Raw genomic sequence first — 10,000 nt, 5'->3', positions numbered from 1 at the left:
TGGTACGAAGCAATACGCCGCTGGTAAAAAAGCAATACGCCGCTGGTACTTTGTAATAAGAATTACATTATAAGATAGAAAGCACTACGCCGCTGGACATAAAATCTCCATTATCCGAACGAAAGTAACACGCCGCTGGTACTTTATTTTATTATAATAATTTAATTATAAGACAGAAACCGCTGATACTTGGTTGTAAAATCTCCATTATCCGAACGAAAGTAACACGCCGCTGGTACTTTATTTTATTATAATAATTTAATTATAAGACAGAAACCGCTGGTACTTGGTTGTAAAATCTCCATTATCCGAACGAAAGCAATACGCCGTTGGTACTTGGTTATAAAATTTTCATTACAAGATAGAAAGCAATATGCCGCTGGTTATATTAATGTAATCTTATGGAAAGCATTACGCCGCTGGAACTTTGACCATTGCAATAATCGATCGGAAGCTATACACAGCAAGGAATACGAATATTATACCAAGAGATCGAAAACAATACGCTGTTCGGACGTTTTGACTAGCTGTCGCACAGTGCAGACGCGTCGACCCGTCGCTCCGCATTTCGAGCGCAATTTCAGTGGTTTTTCAGTTCAGAAAATTACAGAGAGTGTTTGGTTGTGTTGCAGGAGTCAAACTGAATGATTTGATGCATAAAGTTTAATTAAACTCCCATTAGTTTGCCGGGAAACATCGATTCTTCCGATCTAGAAAGAGACAGAGATAGACGATCCGCGTTATGTTAAATATTTCAAGGTTACCGATTCCACAAAATTATAAAAAGTATACGGCTGTGTAGCGGGGATCAAAACGAGTAATTTCATGTATAAAGTTTAATTAATCTCCCAATAGTTTGCCGGGAAACATCGATAATTCCGATCTAGAAAGAGACAGAGACAGTCGATCCGCGTTATGTTAAATATCTCAAGGTTACCGATTCCACAAAATTATAAAAAGTATACGGCTGTGTAGCGGGGATCAAAACGAGTAATTTCGTGTATAAAGTTTAATTAATCTCCCAATAGTTTGCCGGGAAACATCGATTATTCCGATCTAGAAAGAGACAGAGACAGTCGATCCGCGTTATGTTAAATATTTCAAGGTTCCCGATTCCATAAAATTATAAAAAGTATACGGCTGTGTAGCGGGGACCAAAACGAGTAATTTCATGTATAAAGTTTAATTAATCTCCCAATAGTTTGCCGGGAAACATCGATTATTCCGATCTAGAAAGAGAGAGAGACAGTCGATCCGCGTTATGTTAAATATTTCAAGGTTCCCGATTCCACAAAATTATAAAAAGTATACGGCTGTGTAGCAGGGACCAAAACGAGTAATTTCGTGTATAAAGTTTAATTAATATCCCATTAGTTTCCGGGAAACATCGATAATTCCGATCTAGAAAGAGACAGAGACAGTCGATCCGCGTTATGTTAAATATCTCAAGGTTCCCGATTCCACAAAATTATAAAAAGTATACGGCTGTGTAGCGGGGATCAAAACGAGTAATTTCGTGTATAAAGTTTAATTAAACTCCCATTAGTTTGCCGGGAAACATCGATTATTCCGATCTAGAAAGAGACAGAGACAGTCGATCCGCGTTATGTTAAATATCTCAAGGTTCCCGATTCCACAAAATTATAAAAAGTATACGGCTGTGTAGCGGGGATCAAAACGAGTAATTTCATGTATAAAGTTTAATTAAACTCCCAATAGTTTGCCGGGAAACATCGATTATTCCGATCTAGAAAGAGACAGAGACAGTCGATCCGCGTTATGTTAAATATTTCAAGGTTCCCGATTCCACAAAATTATAAAAAGTATACGGCTGTGTAGCGGGGATCAAAACGAGTAATTTCGTGTATAAAGTTTAATTAATCTCCCATTACTTTGCCGGGAAACATCGATTATTCCGATCTAGAAAGAGACAGAGATAGACGATCCGCGTTATGTTAAATATCTCCAGGTTACCGATTCCACAAAATTATAAAAAGTATACGGCTGTGTAGCGGGGATCAAAACGAGTAATTTCGTGTATAAAGTTTAATTAATCTCCCAATAGTTTGCCGGGAAACATCGATTATTCCGATCTAGAAAGAGACAGAGACAGTCGATCCGCGTTATGTTAAATATTTCAAGGTTCCCGATTCCATAAAATTATAAAAAGTATACGGCTGTGTAGCGGGGACCAAAACGAGTAATTTCATGTATAAAGTTTAATTAATATCCCATTAGTTTTCCGGGAAACATCGATTATTCCGATCTAGAAAGAGACAGAGACAGTCGATCCGCGTTATGTTAAATATTTCAAGGTTCCCGATTCCACAAAATTATAAAAAGTATACGGCTGTGTAGCGGGGATCAAAACGAGTAATTTCGTGTATAAAGTTTAATTAATCTCCCAATAGTTTGCCGGGAAACATCGATTATTCCGATCTAGAAAGAGACAGAGACAGTCGATCCGCGTTATGTTAAATATTTCAAGGTTCCCGATTCCATAAAATTATAAAAAGTATACGGCTGTGTAGCGGGGACCAAAACGAGTAATTTCATGTATAAAGTTTAATTAATATCCCATTAGTTTGCCGGGAAACATCGATTATTCCGATCTAGAAAGAGACAGAGACAGTCGATCCGCGTTATGTTAAATATTTCAAGGTTCCCGATTCCACAAAATTATAAAAAGTATACGGCTGTGTAGCAGGGATCAAAACGAGTAATTTCGTGTATAAAGTTTAATTAATCTCCCAATAGTTTGCCGGGAAACATCGATTATTCCGATCTAGAAAGAGACAGAGACAGTCGATCCGCGTTATGTTAAATATTTCAAGGTTCCCGATTCCATAAAATTATAAAAAGTATACGGCTGTGTAGCGGGGACCAAAACGAGTAATTTCATGTATAAAGTTTAATTAATCTCCCAATAGTTTGCCGGGAAACATCGATTATTCCGATCTAGAAAGAGAGAGAGACAGTCGATCCGCGTTATGTTAAATATTTCAAGGTTCCCGATTCCACAAAATTATAAAAAGTATACGGCTGTGTAGCAGGGACCAAAACGAGTAATTTCGTGTATAAAGTTTAATTAATATCCCATTAGTTTCCGGGAAACATCGATAATTCCGATCTAGAAAGAGACAGAGACAGTCGATCCGCGTTATGTTAAATATCTCAAGGTTCCCGATTCCACAAAATTATAAAAAGTATACGGCTGTGTAGCGGGGATCAAAACGAGTAATTTCGTGTATAAAGTTTAATTAAACTCCCATTAGTTTGCCGGGAAACATCGATTATTCCGATCTAGAAAGAGACAGAGACAGTCGATCCGCGTTATGTTAAATATCTCAAGGTTCCCGATTCCACAAAATTATAAAAAGTATACGGCTGTGTAGCGGGGATCAAAACGAGTAATTTCATGTATAAAGTTTAATTAAACTCCCAATAGTTTGCCGGGAAACATCGATTATTCCGATCTAGAAAGAGACAGAGACAGTCGATCCGCGTTATGTTAAATATTTCAAGGTTCCCGATTCCACAAAATTATAAAAAGTATACGGCTGTGTAGCGGGGATCAGAACGAGTAATTTCATGTATAAAGTTTAATTAAACTCCCAATAGTTTGCCGGGAAACATCGATTCTTCCGATCTAGAAAGAGACAGAGACAGTCGATCCGCGTTATGATAAATATTTCGAGGTTCCCGATTCCACAAAATTATAAAAAGTATACGGCTGTGTAGCGGGGACCAAAACGAGTAATTTCATGTATAAAGTTTAATTAAACTCCCAATAGTTTGCCGGGAAACATCGATTCTTCCGATCTAGAAAGAGACAGAGACAGTCGATCCGCGTTATGATAAATATTTCGAGGTTCCCGATTCCACAAAATTATAAAAAGTATACGGCTGTGTAGCGGGGATCAGAACGAGTAATTTCATGTATAAAGTTTAATTAAACTCCCAATAGTTTGCCGGGAAACATCGATTCTTCCGATCTAGAAAGAGACAGAGACAGTCGATCCGCGTTATGTTAAATATTTCAAGGTTCCCGATTCCACAAAATTATAAAAAGTATACGACTGTGTAGCGGGGATCAAAACGAGTAATTTCATGTATAAAGTTTAATTAAACTTCCAATAGTTTGTCGGGAAACATCGATAGTTCGATCGCGCGAGAGAGACAGAGAAACGAACAGACTTCTTTTCGATTTACGGCTAAAATAAATTTTTCTAATTTTTTTCAATAACATATTCTTGCTTAGATAACTTTTTTACATAGGGATTAAGCATTTAGAACGATATAATGTTTAAAATAAGGGCACTTTACTCTTGACATTTTACGGTTTTTTCAATTTTCTGAAAAATCCTATCATTAGATTTTTTTAAAAATACGATATTCTTGCTTAACTAACGTTTCTACATAGGGATTAAGCATTTAGAACGAAATCTAATGTCAGAAAATGGCACTTTACTCTTGACATTTTTCGGTTTTTTCAATTTTCTGGAAAATCGTATCATTAGATTTTTTTAAAAATACGATATTCTTGCTTAACTAACGTTTTTACATAGGGATTAAGCATTTAGAACGAAATCTAATGTAGGAAAATGGTACTTTACTCTTGATCGGTACGTTGGGACTTTGAAAATATTCGGGGGTTCCAATCGCTCGTCTGTTGCATCATAGCGCGTCTCGGCGCAATCGACCGATTCGCTCGATCCATTATTTTCGATTTACGGCTAAAATAAATTTTTCTAATTTTTTTCAATAACATATTCCTGCTTAAATAACTTTTTTACATAGGGATTAAGCATTTAGAACGATACATTGTTTAAAGTAAGGGCACTTTACTCTTGACATTTTACGGTTTTTTCAATTTTCTGAAAAATCCTATCATTAGATTTTTTTAAAAATACGATATTCTTGCTTAACTAACGTTTCTACATAGGGATTAAGCATTTAGAACGAAATCTAATGTCAGAAAATGGCACTTTACTCTTGACATTTTTCGGTTTTTTCAATTTTCTGGAAAATCGTATCATTAGATTTTTTTAAAAATACGATATTCTTGCTTAACTAACGTTTTTACATAGGGATTAAGCATTTAGAACGAAATCTAATGTAGGAAAATGGTACTTTACTCTTGATCGGTACGTTGGGACTTTGAAAATATTCGGGGGTTCCAATCGCTCGTCTGTTGCATCATAGCGCGTCTCGGCGCAATCGACCGATTCGCTCGATCCATTATTTTCGATTTACGGCTAAAATAAATTTTTCTAATTTTTTTCAATAACATATTCCTGCTTAAATAACTTTTTTACATAGGGATTAAGCATTTAGAACGATGCATTGTTTAAAGTAAGGGCACTTTACTCTTGACATTTTACGGTTTTTTCAATTTTCTGAAAAATCCTATCATTAGATTTTTTTAAAAATACGATATTCTTGCTTAACTAACGTTTCTACATAGGGATTAAGCATTTAGAACGAAATCTAATGTCAGAAAATGGCACTTTACTCTTGACATTTTTCGGTTTTTTCAATTTTCTGGAAAATCCTATCATTAGATTTTTTTAAAAATACGATATTCTTGCTTAACTAACGTTTTTACATAGGGATTAAGCATTTAGAACGAAATCTAATGTAGGAAAATGGTACTTTACTCTTGATCGGTACGTTGGGACTTTGAAAATATTCGGGCGTTCCAATCGCTCGTCTGTTGCATCATAGCGCGTCTCGGCGCAATCGACCGATTCGCTCGACCCATTATTTTCGATTTACGGCTAAAATAAATTTTTCTCATTTTATTCAATAACATATTCTTGCTTAGATAACTTTTTTACATAGGGATTAAGCATTTAGAACGATATAATGTTTAAAATAAGGGCACTTTACTCTTGACATTTTACGGTTTTTTCAATTTTCTGAAAAATCCTATCATTAGATTTTTTTAAAAATACGATAATCTTGCTTAACTAACCTTTCTACATAGGGATTAAGCATTTAGAACGAAATCTAATGTCAGAAAATGGCACTTTACTCTTGACATTTTTCGGTTTTTTCAATTTTCTGGAAAATCCTATCATTAGATTTTTTTTAAAATACGATATTCTTGCTTAACTAACGTTTTTACATAGGGATTAAGCATTTAGAACGAAATCTAATGTAGGAAAATGGTACTTTACTCTTGATCGGTACGTTGGGACTTTGAAAATATTCGGGCGTACGCGGCGCGCTCGGCGCTTCGAACAGCTCCGGTGTCCCCATTATTTTCGATTTACGGCTAAAATAAATTTTTCTAATTTTTTTCAATAACATATTCCTGCTAAAATAACTTTTTTACATAGGGATTAAGCATTTAGAACGATACATTGTTTAAAATAAGGGCACTTTACTCTTGACATTTTACGGTTTTTTCAATTTTCTGAAAAATCCTATCATTAGATTTTTTTAAAAATACGATATTCTTGCTTAACTAACGTTTCTACATAGGGATTAAGCATTTAGAACGAAATCTAATGTCAGAAAATGGCACTTTACTCTTGACATTTTTCGGTTTTTTCAATTTTCTGGAAAATCGTATCATTAGATTTTTTTAAAAATACGATATTCTTGCTTAACTAACGTTTTTACATAGGGATTAAGCATTTAGAACGAAATCTAATGTAGGAAAATGGTACTTTACTCTTGATCGGTACGTTGGGACTTTGAAAATATTCGGGGGTTCCAATCGCTCGTCTGTTGCATCATAGCGCGTCTCGGCGCAATCGACCGATTCGCTCGATCCATTATTTTCGATTTACGGCTAAAATAAATTTTTCTAATTTTTTTCAATAACATATTCCTGCTTAAATAACTTTTTTACATAGGGATTAAGCATTTAGAACGATACATTGTTTAAAGTAAGGGCACTTTACTCTTGACATTTTACGGTTTTTTCAATTTTCTGAAAAATCCTATCATTAGATTTTTTTAAAAATACGATATTCTTGCTTAACTAACGTTTCTACATAGGGATTAAGCATTTAGAACGAAATCTAATGTCAGAAAATGGCACTTTACTCTTGACATTTTTCGGTTTTTTCAATTTTCTGGAAAATCGTATCATTAGATTTTTTTAAAAATACGATATTCTTGCTTAACTAACGTTTTTACATAGGGATTAAGCATTTAGAACGAAATCTAATGTAGGAAAATGGTACTTTACTCTTGATCGGTACGTTGGGACTTTGAAAATATTCGGGGGTTCCAATCGCTCGTCTGTTGCATCATAGCGCGTCTCGGCGCAATCGACCGATTCGCTCGATCCATTATTTTCGATTTACGGCTAAAATAAATTTTTCTAATTTTTTTCAATAACATATTCCTGCTTAAATAACTTTTTTACATAGGGATTAAGCATTTAGAACGATGCATTGTTTAAAGTAAGGGCACTTTACTCTTGACATTTTACGGTTTTTTCAATTTTCTGAAAAATCCTATCATTAGATTTTTTTAAAAATACGATATTCTTGCTTAACTAACGTTTCTACATAGGGATTAAGCATTTAGAACGAAATCTAATGTCAGAAAATGGCACTTTACTCTTGACATTTTTCGGTTTTTTCAATTTTCTGGAAAATCCTATCATTAGATTTTTTTAAAAATACGATATTCTTGCTTAACTAACGTTTTTACATAGGGATTAAGCATTTAGAACGAAATCTAATGTAGGAAAATGGTACTTTACTCTTGATCGGTACGTTGGGACTTTGAAAATATTCGGGCGTTCCAATCGCTCGTCTGTTGCATCATAGCGCGTCTCGGCGCAATCGACCGATTCGCTCGACCCATTATTTTCGATTTACGGCTAAAATAAATTTTTCTCATTTTATTCAATAACATATTCTTGCTTAGATAACTTTTTTACATAGGGATTAAGCATTTAGAACGATATAATGTTTAAAATAAGGGCACTTTACTCTTGACATTTTACGGTTTTTTCAATTTTCTGAAAAATCCTATCATTAGATTTTTTTAAAAATACGATAATCTTGCTTAACTAACCTTTCTACATAGGGATTAAGCATTTAGAACGAAATCTAATGTCAGAAAATGGCACTTTACTCTTGACATTTTTCGGTTTTTTCAATTTTCTGGAAAATCGTATCATTAGATTTTTTTAAAAATACGATATTCTTGCTTAACTAACGTTTTTACATAGGGATTAAGCATTTAGAACGAAATCTAATGTAGGAAAATGGTACTTTACTCTTGATCGGTACGTTGGGACTTTGAAAATATTCGGGGGTTCCAATCGCTCGTCTGTTGCATCATAGCGCGTCTCGGCGCAATCGACCGATTCGCTCGATCCATTATTTTCGATTTACGGCTAAAATAAATTTTTCTAATTTTTTTCAATAACATATTCCTGCTTAAATAACTTTTTTACATAGGGATTAAGCATTTAGAACGATACATTGTTTAAAGTAAGGGCACTTTACTCTTGACATTTTACGGTTTTTTCAATTTTCTGAAAAATCCTATCATTAGATTTTTTTAAAAATACGATATTCTTGCTTAACTAACGTTTCTACATAGGGATTAAGCATTTAGAACGAAATCTAATGTCAGAAAATGGCACTTTACTCTTGACATTTTTCGGTTTTTTCAATTTTCTGGAAAATCGTATCATTAGATTTTTTTAAAAATACGATATTCTTGCTTAACTAACGTTTTTACATAGGGATTAAGCATTTAGAACGAAATCTAATGTAGGAAAATGGTACTTTACTCTTGATCGGTACGTTGGGACTTTGAAAATATTCGGGGGTTCCAATCGCTCGTCTGTTGCATCATAGCGCGTCTCGGCGCAATCGACCGATTCGCTCGATCCATTATTTTCGATTTACGGCTAAAATAAATTTTTCTAATTTTTTTCAATAACATATTCCTGCTTAAATAACTTTTTTACATAGGGATTAAGCATTTAGAACGATGCATTGTTTAAAGTAAGGGCACTTTACTCTTGACATTTTACGGTTTTTTCAATTTTCTGAAAAATCCTATCATTAGATTTTTTTAAAAATACGATATTCTTGCTTAACTAACGTTTCTACATAGGGATTAAGCATTTAGAACGAAATCTAATGTCAGAAAATGGCACTTTACTCTTGACATTTTTCGGTTTTTTCAATTTTCTGGAAAATCCTATCATTAGATTTTTTTAAAAATACGATATTCTTGCTTAACTAACGTTTTTACATAGGGATTAAGCATTTAGAACGAAATCTAATGTAGGAAAATGGTACTTTACTCTTGATCGGTACGTTGGGACTTTGAAAATATTCGGGCGTTCCAATCGCTCGTCTGTTGCATCATAGCGCGTCTCGGCGCAATCGACCGATTCGCTCGACCCATTATTTTCGATTTACGGCTAAAATAAATTTTTCTCATTTTATTCAATAACATATTCTTGCTTAGATAACTTTTTTACATAGGGATTAAGCATTTAGAACGATATAATGTTTAAAATAAGGGCACTTTACTCTTGACATTTTACGGTTTTTTCAATTTTCTGAAAAATCCTATCATTAGATTTTTTTAAAAATACGATAATCTTGCTTAACTAACCTTTCTACATAGGGATTAAGCATTTAGAACGAAATCTAATGTCAGAAAATGGCACTTTACTCTTGACATTTTTCGGTTTTTTCAATTTTCTGGAAAATCCTATCATTAGATTTTTTTTAAAATACGATATTCTTGCTTAACTAACGTTTTTACATAGGGATTAAGCATTTAGAACGAAATCTAATGTAGGAAAATGGTACTTTACTCTTGATCGGTACGTTGGGACTTTGAAAATATTCGGGCGTACGCGGCGCGCTCGGCGCTTCGAACAGCTCCGGTGTCCCCATTATTTTCGATTTACGGCTAAAATAAATTTTTCTAATTTTTTTCAATAACATATTCCTGCTAAAATAACTTTTTTACATAGGGATTAAGCATTTAGAACGATACA

This window comes from Megalopta genalis, unplaced genomic scaffold, assembly GCF_051020955.1.
Source record: "Megalopta genalis isolate 19385.01 unplaced genomic scaffold, iyMegGena1_principal scaffold0137, whole genome shotgun sequence".
Lineage (NCBI taxonomy): Eukaryota > Metazoa > Arthropoda > Insecta > Hymenoptera > Halictidae > Megalopta > Megalopta genalis.
Note: the sequence above shows the minus strand (reverse complement) of the source record.